Genomic DNA, 19,071 nt, shown 5'->3' with positions numbered 1-19,071 from the left:
TAAATGTTTTTCCATTCCATCTTAAATGTTAAAGTTAATTGTTTAGTAAACAATATTCAAGAACCCACCTGTGCCAGGATCCACAGGAAATGTAAGATTTTACTGTCTGTGTTGCTAACAGATTTATAATTGGTCAAAATTTAAAAGCCATGCTAAATGGGTGAGTCCCAAGTCCTACCCAGACAAAATGCATACATTTTTCTTAGGTATTTATGGCTTTTTACTGACATGTGCAATTACTCAATCTAATAATGCAATGCCAGTTAGCAACTTGCAAATATGAGGGTTGCAATATGAACTGAACACCTGTGAGAGAATGCAACTCTTCTGAACATAATATTTTGAAAACATGACTTTACCTGCTTTTTCCTTTTGTTTGCTTAGATCCTCTAACCATCACCTTGCCCCCAGAGCCTTTAAAAGTAACTTTCTAAGACAAAACCTAAAGGACTTCTGAGTTAAGGGTCTCAAGTTTGCTGCCAATTAGGTTCTTCTGAGCTGAAATTTCATTATGGTATATAATTCCCTCCTTTATATCATTATATTTCTATTTTGTGCTAACGTTCTAAATGGGTTTCAAAGATTAGAAGTGCTGTATGATTAAGTCATACTTGGCAGGCTGTTCAATTAGTGGTTCATTGAAGGGGACAATGCTAATTCCAGCAGGAAGTAATGGAATGAAAAAATGTATATCGAAATGTTGAATAAAGCCTTTCAGCCAATTCCACTAGAAAACTGGACCTTCATTTTTTTCTCCCATATTCTTTCACAATTTATTTTTGCATAAATTAGTTTTTGTGATTCAAAAACTAAGATTTTAAAGTGAACAGAAGGTAGGCAGGGGTTCTTAGGATTCATAGAGAGAATTCAGGGAGTCCATGAACTTCAAAGAAAAAAAATATGTTATTTTTACTAAACGAACTGAAATTTAGCATTCCCTTATATTACAAATGTAGAATATGAACAATGATATTTTCATGTAACCTTATAGTTGTTGCAGTCATTTCAAAATGCCACTAAGGAGCTGATTCTCAATGAAAAATTATAATAGTTATTAAAGTGCAACTAGATCTTATTATTTTATTGTATTAATAAGAAAGCACAGATATCACAATTGTGTCTTAAACGTATTTTGATAACTGTATTTTAAAGTAACTGGCTTCTTTGTATTCCTATAATCTTATTAATACATTTGAAACATTATTTTGAGAAAAGAGCTATAAGCATCACCAGATATTAAAGGAGCCATGGCATAAAAATAAAGTTTAACCTCTGAGCTAGAAGGATTATAATACATGTATTTACACAACATCTACTACATAATATTATGTTTCTATTTTTTACCAGAACATAAAATTAAAATGATCAAAGTGCCATAAAGTGGCATGCCTCCAATATGAAGTGGCGATTTCACTGACTGGTTAATAGCATTGATTATAGATTTACTGAAAAGAATTATGGACATTAGGCTTTTTAAATAATTCTATATTTAGTCAACCAAATAGATGGATGTAGGTAGTGAATGGACATCTATTATTCACAAATTAGTACCATCTTCCTAGGATTAGAACTAATCTGTGTAAAAGTTAGCCCTCTATGAAAATAGTCACAGTACAGTTTATCAAATATGTTACAGATAAATAAGCCCATCGATTAGCATGTTCCTGGGGAATTGCCACTACTGACATCCTCAGACAGAGTGCTGCTCTACAGAAAAGTTCTGACTTGAATCTAATGCATAATAAACAATCCCTAAGGAGACTTTTATTGGGAGAAATTTCATAATTATTGAAAAAGATTTGAATCATCCCAAACATTAATAAAAGCCTAATTACTCACATGGAATAACTCATTTTCTTTATAAAAATGTAATTTTTCTCTAGAAATTTTCCTTTTATGTCAGATTTGAGCAAATGTTCAGTTTTCTACTAGCTATAAATTAGAAGGGAATCTGTACGCATGATTCTAATTATTTATCTATGACACAGACAGAAGTTCAGAATAACTTCAGCACTGGGGTATGCATTTATAGAACAAGATTCATTGTTGATACCAAGCCCTTAGCAACTATTTTCAATTGTGACTTGTCAGCGAATTTGGCCCCTTCCTACAGGAATATGGTCTGGACTGGACCACATCCTTTGAGTTAGTGCTAAAATGCCATGTGTGACTGAATCAAAATCCTTTCTGAAGTTCAGATAAATTACATATCCTACTTCCTAAATGTCCATATAAGCTGTCAATCTCTTGAAAAAGGAAATTAAATCTATCTGGTACAATTTGCTCTTTGCAAAGCCAAGACAGTGACTACTTAGTGCTTCATGCTCTGCTATGTGGTGACCAATAGATTGCTCAATGATTTCATCTAGCACAGAATCTTTAAAGATATCAAAATTAACCTGCCTGGCTTAGAGGAAGTATAATTTGCTCCACTTTTATAAAGCCAGGCAATAAAACTGATTTGACCTAATCAACAAACCTTTTTAGTGTTTTTTGGGTTTTTTTTTACCATTACATTCAGATACCAAATTTCCTACTTTAGACCACAGGAACTCCAGGAAGGGAACTCCCATCTTGCTTATCTTCTATTCCTTATAGAACTGAATACTATGCCTTATGTGTAAAAAACATAAATATTTGTTGACTTGAATTTTAATTCTCAAAATTACTGTTGCATTCCACAAGTACTCCACCGTGCATTATTTCAGATTAATTTTAATTTAGTGTCTCATATTTGGGTTCAGCATTCTACTCAACAACATAGAGAACATTCAATATTGTTCCTAAATTATCAGTGAATCAATGTTTTCTAAAGGTAGGGCTTGTCTTTATAACAGACTTTCATTTGGGAATTAAATGATTTCAATGTGGGCCAACATTATTCACATATGGTAAATATAAGGTAATATCACAGGTCCTCTGGTACATTTCCACAGCTCACAAATAAAAATTAAAAAATACTCCTACTTTCATCTCACCCTATGGGCAATAAGTTTAGGAGTAGCACCATCCAATCTATAATCTCACTGGATGAGATTATATTTTAAAATATTCAAATAAGGTATAAACAAACACCGAAACTGGTTTGGCTCTAGTGGATAGAGCTTTGGTCTGCAGACTGAAGGGTCCCGGGTTTGATTCCAGTCAAGGGCATGTACCTTGGGTTGCGGGCACATCCCCAGTAGGGGGTGGGCAGGAGGCAGCTGATCAGTGTTTCTCGCTCATCGATGTTTCTCTCTATCCCTCTCTCTTCCTCTCTGTAAAAAATCAATAAAAAAAATATATTTTAAAAAAGATATAAACAAACATCACTGAAGAACTTTTAAGCAATTATCTGAGGTCAGCTTAAGGAAATATTTTATGAACTATAAGTTTAAAAAAATAATAGCTCTTTTTATTGAGAGTTTATGTAACAAGCATAAATTTATCACAATTAGCTCTTTTAATCCTCAAAACAGTGCTATGATGTAAAGCAATGCAATTATTTCCATTTTTCAGATAAGGAAATTGAGGCTCAAAGTGATTAAATAACAGGTAAGAAAGCTGGCTAATTAGCAGAGAAGGGATTTAAATCTTTGTCTGTCTTACTGCAGAGCCTAAGCATTTAGTCAGCAGACCATTCCGTTACTCTGAGGACATATTATGTGCTAAGCAATACCCTAGGTACCAAGAGAGAAAGATGAATTAAACATAGTCCCGGTCTTCCAGGATCTTATATTTGCACAAAATACAGCTAATTATACAATACTCATAACCTGCATGTCTTTTACCATACAAAGAACTAGAAACTTATTTTTCCCTATCCCTGTCTGATGCCATTTCTCTAAAACTCTAGAAAAGACAAATGTAGGGGCCTGAGAAAAGTCACGGGTTGTACTCTGTAAAAGAGTACAAAGTTACCATTTTTGAGTGATATAAATATACTATACCTTGATTGAGGTGGTGATTATATACCAAAATATTTAAACACTCATACATACATATATGAGTGTATATATATGTATACACTTACTTATATACATATAAACTTCAATGCACATATATACCTAGATATACACTTACATATGGGTATGTTTATAAACTTGACCAAACTTACCAAAAGTGAACATTTTTAAAAAGTACAATAGAATTTTAAAGGTTGATATTTAAAAGTGCCTGTATTGGAAAAGCATAAAATGATCTGATTTTTTATTGAGAAAAACCCAGTGTGTGAATTTTGTTCAAGTATACAATATTAAAGTAAAAAATTGCATTACACAATTAAGTATGTACTAGTTTCTTATGTCTGTTTCATCTCTTTTCCATCACAAGCATTGAGAGCAGGAGTGTGTGTGTCTTTTTCACTCAATGCTGTATCTGATATCTCCCACCATATCTCCTATATAATAGGCATCAATAAATACTTGTTGACTGAATGTCCAGTCCATTCCAATAGATATTTAAGTTCCTTCTACATACAAAACATAGCATTAAGCAATGAAGGAAACATGAAAATAGGAAGGACATGAAGGACTAACAGTCCTATAGGATCAATACACAAATAATGACTATACACATATTATATGTGTTTTAGCTTTTGGGGAGGGGGGAGAGAATCTGAAAAAGATAACTATTTTCTTTTAAATATTTCAGTACTCAGTGTATATTTCAGCAGCCATAGTTAGAGGAATATGCACACAAATTAAGGCTTCTCTTTAATTAAAGGCCTGGAATTCTAAAACTGGGAGTTACCTTTTAGCTATTGCATTTGCCTAGATTAGGTAAGACTAGAGGAGTACATAGCTGTTTTCTTTTATGCTCACAAAGATATAAATGCAGAATATCTTAACTTTGGCCACCTCTGCATATCACTGTCACATACTTCACCCATTATCTCCTGCAGTATTTTAGGCAAGAGAGCAGTCATTTGGTCTTTTATTTATTTTTAATATTTTTTATTGTTGATAGCACTATAGATATCTCCCATTTCTCACCCACCTTTACCTCTTCTTCCCAATCTTCACCCCCCCACCCTGGTCTACCCTGTTGCCCATGTCCATGGGCTATACATATAAGTTCTTTGGTTTTTCTCTTCTCATCCCCCCAACCCCATATCGAGGTATGTCAGTCTGTTTCATACCACCATGCTTTGGGTCTTATTTTGTTGGTCAATTCATTTTGTTCATTAGATTTCACAAATAAGTGAGATCATATGATATTTGTCTTTCTAAGATTCATTTGTTCTTTTAAAACTAAGAATAAGAAATAATTTTTTTTCAAGGGGGGGAAATCTTTGCCTACTCATGACTCAACAGCAGCAAAATTTAAGACCAAAGAAGAATGTGGTACTACTGGACTTGCTTATAGAACTACTTGCTGTGAGTACTAGTATGCCTTTAAAATATAATGCGCAGGTAACCACTGACCTTTATAATACAACTAGAGGCCCGGTGCATGAAATTCATGCATGGGGGGAGTGTCCCTCAGCCCAGCCTGCCTCCTCTCAGTCCAGGAGCCCCCAGCGGATGTCATACTGACTCAGGCTCACTCCGCCCAGGGAGCAGGCCTAAGCCACAGTCTGGCCCCCCTTTGCAGGAAGCGATCAGGCTGATCAGGGAAAGGCGCCACCCCCATCACCCCACTGCTGCTGCCACTGCCAGCCACTGCAGCCACCAAGGTATTTTCATCAACACAGACTCCAGTACCTTCACCATGAAAAAATGATAACTTTCTTTAGGCATTTTCAAAATGTCTCTTTCATAGGATATGACTTTTTTTTTTTTTTTAATCCTTACCTGAGGATATTTTCCCATTGATTTTTAGAGAGCATGGTGAAGAAAGAGGGAAAGACAGAGAGAAATATCAATGTGAGAGGGACACTCTGATTGGTTGCCTCCTGCATGAGCCCTGACCTGGGCCCCAGCCAGGGAGGAGCCGAACCTGCAACCTTGGTACATGCCCTTGATTTTCATTGAACCTGGACCCTGCAGTCCACAGGCCAAGGTTCTATCCACTGAGCCAAACCAGCTAGGGCAGGATATGACATTTCTTAGCCCCTCCAGTAATGAACCTCCATTTTTCCCCCCAGGAATGAGGTGGAAAAATCCTAGATCACCTTCTTGGATTATTATTACCCAAGTTACCAAGAACACTGCTAGTGGCGTACCGGGAGCTTAGCCAATGAGCGATAAGAAAAGGTGTTTCCTCTACAGCTCACACGCAGAGGTGGGACTGCTAGTGCACTGTCTCCCAGCAGGGTAAGGCCCTCCTGTGTGATGTGTCTCTACTCTGGGCCCACCCCCAGCCCTAGCCACGCCACGCTGCTGGAGTTGGGAGTGTCACACAGTCCCCTCCCACCCATCTGTGCGGGCAGCCTCCTCTTGATTGTTACAGCATCCTGGCTAATTTGCATATTACCTCTACATATATAGATGATTCAGTGGTTGAGAGAATGAGACAACTGAGAGCATTTAGAGATGTAGAACTATAGGTAAGAGTTCCTTCATCAACCCTGTTTCCCCGAAAATAAGGCAGTGTCTTATATTAATTTTTTCTCCCAAAGTTGTGCTAGGTCTTATTTTCAGAGGATGTCTTATTTTCGGGGAAACACGGGTAGAGTATTATTTGGAGATTCAGAGTATCAGTTGAACAATGTTAATATTTTTAGGGCATTGCACTATTAGTAAAGGACACCCTTTTTATACCCCTTTCTGAGAGAAAGGGTGAATATGCCATTGTGAACATTGCCCGGTTTTAAAAAATATATGTTTGGGTGATTTCATATCAAAATAGGTTTCCACACAGTGTCAGAAAGGCCCAGACTAGGTGTTAGGATACAATGCTAATCTGAAACTGGGAGTTACCTTTGAAGAATAGAAAGATTCCAAATTACAAGAGAAGCCAGACTTAGGAAAGTAAGAAATGGCAAAAGAAATAACCTTGAAAAAATATTCCCACATAATAAAACATTCCAGAAACATTTAGATTTTAAATAGCTACCAGCTAAGAAATTCACACTGCTCTTTTTGTTTTAACTTACTTTTTTAAAATCTTTGTTGAAAGTATTACACAGGTCCTCCTTTTCTCCCATTAACTTCTTCCAGCTCACTCCTGAACTGCTCCCTGCCACCCTCCCACCCTCCCCACCCCGCCCCTCCCCCACCCCCACCCCAGGCCCTCATCACCCCATAGTCTGTGACCAAGGGTTATGCATACATGCATACAAGTTCATTGGTTGATCTCTTCCCACACACCCGCCCCTGCCCTTCCTCTGAAGTTCAACAGTCTGTTCATGCTTCTGTGACTCTGAGTCTATTTTTGATCATCAGTTTATTTGGTTCATTTTACATAAAACAATTTTGTCTTTAAAAACATTCCCATGTTAGACCATAGCCTTTGGAATGTTATATTTAATGCCCAAGGTAGTCTCCAAAGTCACTCAATGCAATCATTTAGTTATGTCACATTAAGGTCTTTTGTCCCATAAATCCAACTTGATGAAACATTAGATTTTTCAGTGCACACATAAAAATAGTTAGGACAGATAACCTAATACGGTAGAGCAACAGGACATAATAAATTCAACTTATACTCAGAGGAAATAGATTTATTTCTAGCTCCTTGAGCCTCTTTGCTGAACTTAATCCAGGTCTCGGTGTTCCCGTTGGTAAAACAAGAATATTAACTGACTTGTCACCACCCTTAGGATATGATAAAGCGCTATATACATGTAAAGTCTCATTATCACCATCAGCTAGGTACACAAAGATGACAAATACAGAAAAGGTAAAGTCTTTGAAAATGTCTCTTTTTAACCTCCTCGGAAACATGCTTGTACTGCCAAGTTTCTGGACTAGCTATTTTCTGACATTTGTGTAGTCAACCACAACTACAGCAAGCAGGATGGCATTTATCTTGTATAATAATACAGAGTGCTCCGTTGTAAAGTAGGATCACCGAAATGAGTAATAATCCCACCAGCGTCTAAGGTATAACCAGCAGGGTCCAGGTCAACAGGCAAGCAGCCGATAATTTGCCCAACAACACTGAATTTCATCTGCCCACAGCCTCTATCTACTGATTATACAATCAATACACCTCAGATGAGAAGAGCTAACAGCTGACCGGGGCAGATCAATGCTAGCAAATAAGCGCTTCATGACAAAAAAGTTTGATAATTACCATTCTGAAGCCGTGTAAATGTTGTTTCTATTGTAACAACGTTCGTGATGATACTGCTATGATTGCACTGTTATTATAGGTTTAATGTTAGGCAATCAAGCTACAGTGGTCTAGATATCAACAAACAGCATCAAAAGAAAACATCAAATTGTCCCTATTCTTTTGACTCTGTAGCTGAGAAATCTTTCTACGTTAGTGGCCCTAAATGAACAATAATAAGTGACAATTTAGTGAAAAACACTATTTTCACATCTTACAAAAGTCATGCAATATAGATTGATACAAGTATGATTATTTCTAGGACCACTTGAACCAGGGGATTAAAATAAATTTAGTCCTGTGAACACGGTTTTCTTTCTTTCCATTTTTCACATACACCATGTAAAGAGGATTTATGTAAATTTCCCCGAACTCATAATTTTTCAAGCATTAGTACAAGTCATAAGTATAGAGCACCTTGGCTTGATTTAATTATGATCGTGTCTAATACAGCACACTTTATTTTCTTTTATTTTTGAGCCCTGATTGCTAGCTCATTCTCAATCATTAACATCTAGAAGAACTAGTCATTACTGGTTTTCAATAGCTGCTTGGGTTCCTATAAGTACTTAGCATCTTAAAACACAAACGGAAAACAGACATTTCAAAGGTAGAACAAATCAAGACTCCTAGAGGTAGGATTCAAGAAGCTCTGGGTGTGTGGGCACTGGAGCATACAAATTCTTAACTTTCCCATTTGCTTTTTAAAAACCACAAGGAATTGGGTCTAAAAAGTAAAAATAAAAACTAGGACACCTCATTTCTGTAAGGTGCTTACTCATATAGAAAAGTGGGAACCAAAGGCTTTTCAAAAGAATGGCAGTCACTTTGAGCCACAATAATCATTTCTTCGAGGGTATGTCTGACTTTCGATTTGTGCGGCACACATTGTCACCTTCATAAAAACATCCCCCAGCTGCTCCCAGGCAGCAATGAAGTTACCTGTCTAAAACTTGGTCTCCACATTCCTGAGTGGCCAAATCTCTCACTGTCTGGAGTAAATCACCACTTCTGCATGAAGATAAGAGTGAGAGAGGGGAAGAAGAGAGCAATGCTAAGGAGTTTGTCAATACTCAGGAGAGAAGGGGCAAACCAAAACCTTTTTGTGGGCAGCAGTGCGAGCAGGATTTTCAGCATGCTCAGGGGTTGCTGTTAAATGTCTTTTTCAGCTGCATTCTCTCTCTTTCCATGCAGCTTCTACCTCGCAATAGAGTCAGAGAATGTGATGTATATTAAAATGCTTTGCCTCTCAGATGGGGTTCATTTTTATTCAGGGACAATTTTGCTGACTGACAGGTAAGCGTTTGGTGCTGAAATTGGACCTGTGCAAGAGCTTTGCATTTCATTTGCTCCATTACACCAGTGCATGAATTACTGGGCTTCCACGTTGGCATCTTTCCATTACTTTCAAATACCTGACATGAGCAAAATGACTCATCTGACACTTTATGTAACAAATTTGTTCCAAAAAAGGATAGAGCATTATCACATTACTTTATATACGTGGGTACCACAACCTTCCACCCAAAACTGGCCAGAAATTGTAAGTGTATAAATAGTAGCTGATATCTGTTTAAGAAAACACGCTGCCAGTGACGGCTATAAAATATCCCCGCAAGAAATACGTTTGCTATTTTTGTATTAACCCACTGTCACTTCAGCCTACTTCCTGAAATGTTAGCCAACTTTAGCCAAAGATGTGGCTTTGGATTTTGGTTTCACTCCCACCATTGAGTCAAGTTTGAGGCATTATGTATCCCCATGCACCAGTACTTCCAACTTTTTCACTTTTTAATGAGTTGCTTTCATAGGTCTTTATTTTCCGGACGTGGCAGGATTGTCCTTGACCGCTGAGTAGCCTGGGGTTGCAGCGCTGAATAAATGCTAACCTCACCAGGACTGCTGTGGTCGTGTGATCGTGGGACGGATAACCGGTTTTCCGTGGACTCAGCCTCGCCGAAACATGCAGCCTTTCTGCCTCACTGGCCGACCCACCGGCCTGATGATAGCATCTCCCCAGGTACCTTCCCGATTCAGCCCGATCCAGCCTCCGGCAGCCCGCAGACCGCGGCCTCTCCCGGGTCGCCAGCAGCCTGTATATCAGCAGTGGGGTGGCCGCCAACGGACTCGTGCTGCCCGGCAACCGGGTCATCAACATCTCGGTGGAGATAGGAAACACCTCACATGAAGACATCCAGTACGCACAGGTGCCTGTGGCTGACGCGCCCATCTCACGTCCCTGTGACTTCTTTGACCCCATGGCTGAGCGCATCCACGCGGAAAGGCAGCCGGGTCCCGGGCGCTCCGCCTCGCCTACCTCGTGAAGTATCACACCGTGTCCCTACTGGATGCCCACGCGTGGACCAAGTCCTGCCGATCCATCATCCGACCTAACAACGGCTTCTGGGAAAGGCCGGCCTATACATGAGTTTCGGCTGTTTGGCAAGAAAACCTTGCACAGGGTCAGCTCCCTGGCATCTACCTGAAAGAGGTCCGTTTAATGATTCCACGGTGAGCCGGCCGCCGGCCGCTGCACCGAGGCCGCAGGTTCAGTTCTGCCGTTGATCCTCCGTTAGGAACTGAACTTAGCCCCGGCCGGTGGTTGGACCGTTGGCGTTGGCCCGCGCACTGAACGGTCACATCAAGGGCGCGTGCCTGGGTTGTGGGGTTCATCCCTGCCCCAACCCCCCTTTGGAGCGCGTGTGGGAGGCCGCCGATGGCCTCATATCTATCTATCTATCTATCTATCTATCTATCTATCTATCTATCTATCTATCTATCTATCTATCTATCTCTAGATATATCTATCTATATTCATCTATCTATATATCTATATCTATCTATCTTATCTATCTATCTATCTATCTATCTATCTATCTATCTATCTATCTCCCTCCTTCCCTCTATCTCCCTCTCTTCCACTCTCTTTAAAAAAATAAATGGGGGGCGGGGCCTGGCTAGAAGAGGTCCCTAGGGAAAGGGGGGAAACATATGTAATACCTTCAACAAAAAAGATGAAAACAAACAAAATCAATGGAAAAAATATCCTGGGGTGAGGATTAACAAATCAAACAAAAAAAAAGATCTGGATTTATTCTACTTTTGTGATACAGAAAAAAACCATACAATGCCTTTTATCGGAGCAAGAAGGAAAAAAAAGAGTGCTGTAGCTTTTAATCTTGTAATCCAAGTCGTTAAAGATTAAAGTCACTGTAAATTTAAAAATATGTGTTCACTGTCCTTACAGAAATATAATCCCTAAAAACAGTACAGGTGAGTAAGAGAGCCAAGGAGCTAAGAGGCCTGTATCAAATAATCCTTCATAGCTGTAAGGCTACCTTTGCTGACGAATACAGAATTATTTGGTCTTCAAATCCTCCTAACTCTCACTTTCCCTCTGAATGTTTTTAAGCAACAAACATTTATACAGGCCATGACTCACAACCCTAAGATACCTTCTCATTCCAAAGCTAACGTGACACCCAGGTACCCCCAGTTTGCCCTGTAGAACTAGGAAAGGTGTTTCGGTTCTTTGCTGAAGGCCAGTGTTATTCCAGAGAGCCTTCTCCAGGTGGAAGAGTGGGGAAGAAAAAATCTTCAGCTCTATGACTCAGCCCCGAGTTTTCCCACCTCTTCACTTAAAAATACCTCAGTGACATGTTACAATCTGCCATCTAAAGCTGAAGAGCACAGATATGCACTCAAGAGTTTATCTCAGTGACAGGATAATATTTCATGAAGTACAGCATAATTATGTGACAGCAAAGTTTAAAATATCATGTTCACTGTTAGTATGAATACATCAAACTAATACAGTGTTATTTCCATGTGACATTATTAGCCTCATTATTATATAAAGAAAAGACCATTTTCTTTAACAAATGGTCTCTTATAAATGTTAAGTACTTTATGTTATTGTACATCCTTAACAATGTTTACGTTTCATCTTTATTCATATGCTGAATTTATATAAAGCTATAATAAAAAATGAGGCATTCAAGAAGTTTCATTACTTTTGTTATTCCAATTCATCTGTATTAAATAAGCATCTGGGGATTCGTGGCATCGCCCTGGTACAACCAGCATCAAAGTGATTTGCCTGCTCTGAGAAATTATTTCACCAGAATGCTTAAAGACAATATTTCATATCTGAATATTCCTTTGAAGAAAAGGTGTTAATAAATGGTCAAAGAAAGTAAATATTTAGAAATAAACTCCTTGAAAACAGGTCCAGAATTGAACACCAGTGTTCTTTCCACAGAAACTGAATGATTGAATGTCCTTTGCAATATTTTGTTTTGGTTCTGATGACTATTGAAGATGTAGAGCTACTTAAGTGTCAATGGCTACCTTCTGAGTTGTGTTTTTAAAATTGTGCAAGTGAGGCTATTTCTAAACAAACCATAAGCACTCTCTAGCTCCACCAGTGCACTGACTATTATTCTTGACTCTCTTCTCTCACTAACCTGAACATGCTGACTCTCACACCTGAGTAATCTCACCAACCACAGCCTCCTTACCTGCTCCTATAGCTGCTGAATACTATCAGTGTGAGTCACAAAACCACACTAACTTTGATCAGTGATCACGTTCATGCCAGACCCTCATGAAATTCAACAAGCTTTCTATTTTATCTTTTTCACAGTAAATATCCTCCACCATTCAGACTTGCCTCTGACCCTTCATTTTCAGATGACTGCTTACCAAGCCACAAGAGCACCACAACCCATAACTTCTATCCTCTTTACTTCAGATTCCCTGTGTCTTCTTTTGCTTCTGCCTCTCCCCTCTCTATGTTCTTAATCTCATCCATCCCCATCTCCTGGAGATAAACAATATGAATGTATTGAATCCCACTGAACTATACACTTAAAAATGGCAAATTTTGTGTTATGCATATTTTATAACCATAAAAAGTAAAATATTCTTAAATTTCAGGTTATCTACATTAATAAAAGGGAAATATGCAATTGACCATACCTCCATGATGCCTACCAGCCAATAGGGTGAGTATGCAAATCAACCCAACAAAGACGGCAGGTTAACTTGCATACACAAGTGTGGAGTGGTTGGGCAGGGCAGGACTCCTGTTATGAGGGGGGACAGTGAGAGGTGAAGGGAGCTACAGGAGCGGCTACGGCAGGAATGAACACTGAAGGCTCCGGCCGAAGCCAAGGCAGAAGATGGAAGGCAGAAGGTGGAAGGCAGAAGGCGGCAGCCTGAGTGAAAGCCTGGGTCCCAGGTTCCATAGGAAAACCAAGTGCTGGCAGCTAGGGAAAGGAAGGCCTATTCTTGCACGAATCTTTGTGCAACGGGCCACTAGTTTGTCAATAATTCATGAAAACAGTTCATAAATGATTGACATGTCATACAATTTTCTAATGAACATTATGTTAATGTTGTCTCTGAAGTATAAGTTCTTCAAGAGCCATAAATTATATTCCTTTTTTATTTATAACCAAGTTTATATCAAAGAATATCTTAGAACAGTGTTATATGGACAAATTGATCATGAAAAATAGTGCAAATAAATGAAGCACATTACATATATGTATTTGTATTCATTTGGTATTAAGCCTTAGAAACAAAAGACTCCACAAAACTGCTGCACACAGGTATTGATTTTTAAAATGTTTTATGCCTAGCTACTAACTATGAAAAGAACAGAGTACATTTAAAGTAAGATAATATTTTAGTTTTATTTGCACTGATTTATGTCTCTGTGTTTATTGAATGCATATTAAAACAGTATTAAAACCTGATCTCAAATATTATCCCAATGGAACAAATTCTTTGTTTCCTCCTGTTTTAAGGAAATCCCTCCTCTTTACCTCACGCCTACAAAGTCTCCATTTTTATATCTGAGGAAAAAAAAGAAAAGAATAAACTTCTAGTTAAAGTCCACATCTTTCTATATAACTGTACAAATCTAACTTTTAATTCAGATCTTCTCTCTTAAATCCCGTTATATTGGTAAAAAAGAACTGAGTTTAAAATATCAGCTCTAGTTCCCCCAAAACAAAAGATTGCATTAAACAGTTTTGTTTATTGATTCTCAAATTCTTTTAACCTTGTCACCATGCTCTGAATTTAAGCACTCAACAACTTCCAGTCATCTATCCTTCAGCTCCAAACAGTTTTTTATTTTTTGTTTCAATGAGTGCCTGTCTAAAAATAAAATAACACTAAAATAAAATAATATAGACTGTCTTTATAAGATAAAATATACAGTACTCTGATATCCTGTCAGTCTCTAATGATCTTCTTAAAACATGATCCCCAAATTTGTGCTTTTATAAGCTAAGTGGAACCACATTATATAGTAGTATAGACTGTTTTCAAAATAGCCTGTGGCCTGTTTTCATTGGTTTACTTTTAAAATCTTTTAAAAAGTAGAATTATTCACACCAAACTATCTAAAAAATTAGGTGACTTTGATCAAGTTTGAAGAAATAGAAGCAGATAAGAATAGCTATCAGCCTTAGTAGTTTCCACCATAGATTGCTCCAGCTGTGGTCAGTATCAATAACAATAAACATTTACTTAGTTCTGACTGTACAGAAGGAACTGTCTACTCCCATGTAAATAGATACAGAGACTCAGATAATAGTATTTTGTTAAATTCCTGGAATGCAATTGTTTGAAAGAAGATGATAAATCTATTGCTCTAACAGATTTAGCATTGCCACAGGGAGTTCATCATAGTTCAGTCATAAATTAATTGCACAGTAGACTTATTCATCTATCATTTTCCCATAACAAGTCTCATCATGATTGCTTTGTATGTCTCCATTTGGCACGCTAGGGTTTTATTCATTTAACAGGATTACTTATTAATCAGGCATTTATTGAATAAGATTTAAAGGAACTCAATGGGCCTGATGCATTAGATCTATCATTAGGATTACTTTTATTGCAGGTATTCCTTTAAATGGGCCTCATTGTTTTTTGGGGGAATATCACTCATAAGATGGATATTTTCTCTTAAATACATTTATCCTGGCTTTATAAAATACCTGATATGGGGCTGATCCAATTAAAAAAGAAAAAAAATTAACCATGTAGCATCTCTGAATCTGTTATTTAGAGAGGGAAAAACCATTCTAAATTAATATCTGATTTTAAAAAATAATCCTAGTTAAGAAATAAAATCCTCCTTGATCCAAATAGCAACTTTTAAAAAGGGTAGCCAACAATTATAAAAATTTCCCATACAAATAAAATCTGCCAATTGCTATAAAATTCACATTATCAGACTGATGTGTCGTTTTACCTTATACCAGGGGGAAAATGTCATTGCAACAAAGAGCATTTTATTTGAGGACTAAGTGAGTAATGACTGCACTTGAAGCTAATGCACAGAGGAAATGGAGGAAAGAGGATTGGCAATGACGGAGGCCCAAGACTCCCTTGATAACTACATTCCTTGACAATTCTAACCCACATCGATCATGCCAGCCACCACCCCCAGAAAGAGAGAGAAATGGAAAACAGAGAGAAGAGCTGGCATGAGAGATAAGAAGAGGCAGGAAAATCATGGAATTTGAGAGTTGGAAGGGATTTTACAGAACTACTGAGGGAGAGTAATAATAGTAATGGTATATAGAATGTAAGATAATTAAACTCATTTCTAAAATAAGGGAAAGTGAAAATGACTCCAAATCATTTGAAAGAAATATATTTTATTTGATCACACATGCAAATATTGTAAAATATCTCCCAAGAAAATTCCCATTTCTATAATAAGCTGTAAGAAGCCTATGATATTTGCATCTTGACTTATAGACCTTTGGCAGTTAGGCAGAAATATAGCAAGTAACTGAACTTAGAACTTTGGAAAATGAAAAACATTTATTTTGAAGCAGTGAGATGGTGTTATCACCAGTTATTAATAGTTTTCCTATTGAGTTATCTGTATGTACAACTGTTTCATGAATAAAAATAACAGGAGAGAGTAAATTTTATTCATGAGGCAGAGTCTCTCAGAACACACACACTGGAGTTCTAACAGTCTAGCGTTAATCTAAATAAAGAAACTGAAGTAAGATGGCCAGACTGCTCAGGTGAAATTCAGAGACTGCCCTAAAGACTGGTATTTCAACCACCATCATGGCATCTAAGCCAAGACCTGACCATTGTACCTTATAAATATATCCTGAGTGCTTCCCCTTCTCTTTCTTCTACGTCTTCCACTGCCCTCACCCTTGCTCCAGTTTCCTGTTCTGGGCTTCTGCACTGGTGTCCCCGGGGCCCCTCAGAGCCCACACCCCATTCCTGCCCTTGTCATTTGTGCATTCTGTAAGCAGAGGCTTTGTCATAAGTGCCAGGCTATGCATGTCATTCCCCCAGCTTTGCCCCTTCAATGCTTTGTCACTGCTTTTAGGGGAAAGGCCAAAACCCCTGCCATAGCCCAAGAGGCTCTGCAAAAATCTGGCTCTTTCTCTTTCCTCTCCTGTTGTGCTCACCTGCTCCAGCCAGGCTGGCCATTTTATAAATAATTTTTTAGAATATATTTTTTATTGATTTCAGAGAGGAAGGGAGAAGCAGAGAAAGGGAGAGAAACATTAATGATGAGAATCATTGATCGGCTGCCTCCTGCACCTCCCCCCTGCACTGGGGATGGAGCCCACAACTTGAGCATGTGCCCTGTTTGGGAATGGAACCATGGCCTCCTGGTTTATAGGTCGACATTCAACTACTAAGCTACGCCAGGCTAGCCATTTTAGACTTTTTGTTTCTTTAATACCAAGCTCATTGCTGCCTCGGGGACTTTGCATATACTCTTCCCACTGCCCCACTTTCTCCCCCCTCCCCCCTAACTCACATGCATCCTCTGGATTTATGCTGAACTGTTTCTCAAGAATGCATACCTTGATCTCTCCAGCCCACCATGGCAAGTTAGACCTAAAGTTATAAGCTTTAACAGCAACATTTATCATAGCACAAGTAAACAATTAACCTTCCCAGGTCTTGCTTGTACTCCATGAGGACAGGAATAGTATTGGGTCTCATTCACCAGCTTCCCTCGTGCTAAATAAGGGGTCAATAAACACTGGGATGAATAACCCTAGATCCACAGAGAGCAGTGACCTTCAACTTTGAAAACAGCTTCTATGGCTGTGCTATTGAAGTAACCAGTGAATGCCTGGTTGGGCTCCCAAAGTTTGGATTCTGTCAAACGTTGTACTAGCAGGGTTGTGCCAGGACCACACGCATAACTACAAAGAAGCCTGACATGGAAAGGCCTCTCTTCTTATCTTCTTTCGATTCTCATCCCTCTCATGTCTGCCTCTATCTAACAGCAATCTTTTCCTTCCAGGAAACAACTTGAGACCTAAATTCAGCTTCCTCCAAATGGAGCCTCACTTCCATCAGTGCACCTGCTTAGACACTGTTACTCAAAACTGTGTATGTGGTATTCTTCCCCCGACTTTACAATAAAGAATTTACATGAGAAAGAAGCAAGATGTTCAAGACTCTCTTGAATGAACACAATTTTTCCATTACAATTGATAGCGGTTGCTCTGTGCAATGCTTAGGGCAGAAATATGAGTGTTCCTGCTCAGCAAACATGTCCGTGTTGTGGTCACCCACAGCTCTGTGGTTCTGTGGAGAGCATTTTAATATGCCACTGACTGATGGCTGGATTGCATATGTCATATAAATTTGACAGAAGTGCTGAATTAATGTTAATTAGGACAATCTCAGAGTTCTTTGGATACCCAAGACTGAGCCAGTACAGCTAAATGAGCTGCAGGAAAATTGTTCTTCCTCCATTACATCACCCCAATAATTCCATACTGAGAACACTTTATAAACCCACATACAAAAGATTGGATAGTTTACAAACCCACACAGGAATCTCTTGGACAACTGGTAACACCCATAGGCAGAATTTACTTCTGGAATACTGGTCCCTATGGTAACCCAAGCTTCTGATTTTGGCTCTACTCTGACACTTCAATTCTGCTTTCTGCTACTTCTAGACGTTTAACCCCAGAATCTTGTCTCCCTGAGAAATATTTACAGATCAGGACCCAACTTTTCAATACACACTTACAAATCTTTGGTATAAGCATAAGAAACATGTCAACTGAGATGTTTTAATGTGTATGTTTTCCGTTTATCTTGAATTTTTAAATTAAAAGCACCCTTGAACTGACTATTATACAATTTCTCAGACTACATCTACTCATAAATGTTAAGTGGAGTTCTCAAATTGTCAGTCAAAAGGCCTAGGTTTGTTTAGATTCTGCCACAACTTCCTTTTTGTAATTGAATTTATTGGGGTGACATTGGTTCACAATTCCATACAGGTGTCAAGTGTACAACTCAACAATATATTATCTACACACAGTATCATGAGCCTGTCATCCCAAGCAAAGTCTCTTTCTGTCCCCATTCCCCCCACGCCCCCATTTGCTCACCTCCACCAAGCCCACACCCCCTTTCCCTCTGGCTGTCACCACACTGTTGTCTGTGTCTATATATATATTCTTTGGCTAATCTCTTCACCTTCTTCTTTCATGCAGTCCCCACTACCCTCTCCCCTCTGACATCTGTCAGTCTGTTCCTTATATCCATGCCTTGTTTCTATTTTGTTCATCGGTTTATTTTGTTCATTAGCTTTCACATATAAGTGAGATCATATAGTACTTCTCTTTCTCTGACTGGCTTATTTCACTTAACGTAATAATCTCCAGGTCCATCCATGCTGTCGCAAAGGTAAGATTCTGCCTTAACTTCTTAACCTCCCCTCTTATGGCTAAACTTTTTTAAAAAAAACATTGATGTTAACATCCCATTTCACTACTGTGACGAAGAGGGCTGCTTGATCCTTCCACCATCAACTGGAAGCTCTCACAGTGGCCT

The 19,071-nt window shown here is 38.5% G+C and overlaps 1 protein-coding gene and 1 pseudogene across 4 annotated transcripts in view; one reads left to right on the top strand and one right to left on the bottom strand.

Moving 5' to 3' along the window:
* The window catches only part of CAMKMT (calmodulin-lysine N-methyltransferase), a 240,867-nt gene that overhangs the window by 100,805 nt on the left and 120,991 nt on the right, over positions 1–19,071 (bottom strand). The gene's annotated exons all lie outside the window — the stretch shown is intronic.
* LOC118717719 lies at positions 5,283–10,714 on the top strand (annotated as a pseudogene).

The sequence above is a fragment of the Pipistrellus kuhlii genome, unplaced genomic scaffold (assembly GCF_014108245.1).
Source record: "Pipistrellus kuhlii isolate mPipKuh1 unplaced genomic scaffold, mPipKuh1.p scaffold_m20_p_13, whole genome shotgun sequence".
Classification (NCBI taxonomy): domain Eukaryota; kingdom Metazoa; phylum Chordata; class Mammalia; order Chiroptera; family Vespertilionidae; genus Pipistrellus; species Pipistrellus kuhlii.
This window is presented reverse-complemented; position numbering and strand designations above follow the sequence as displayed.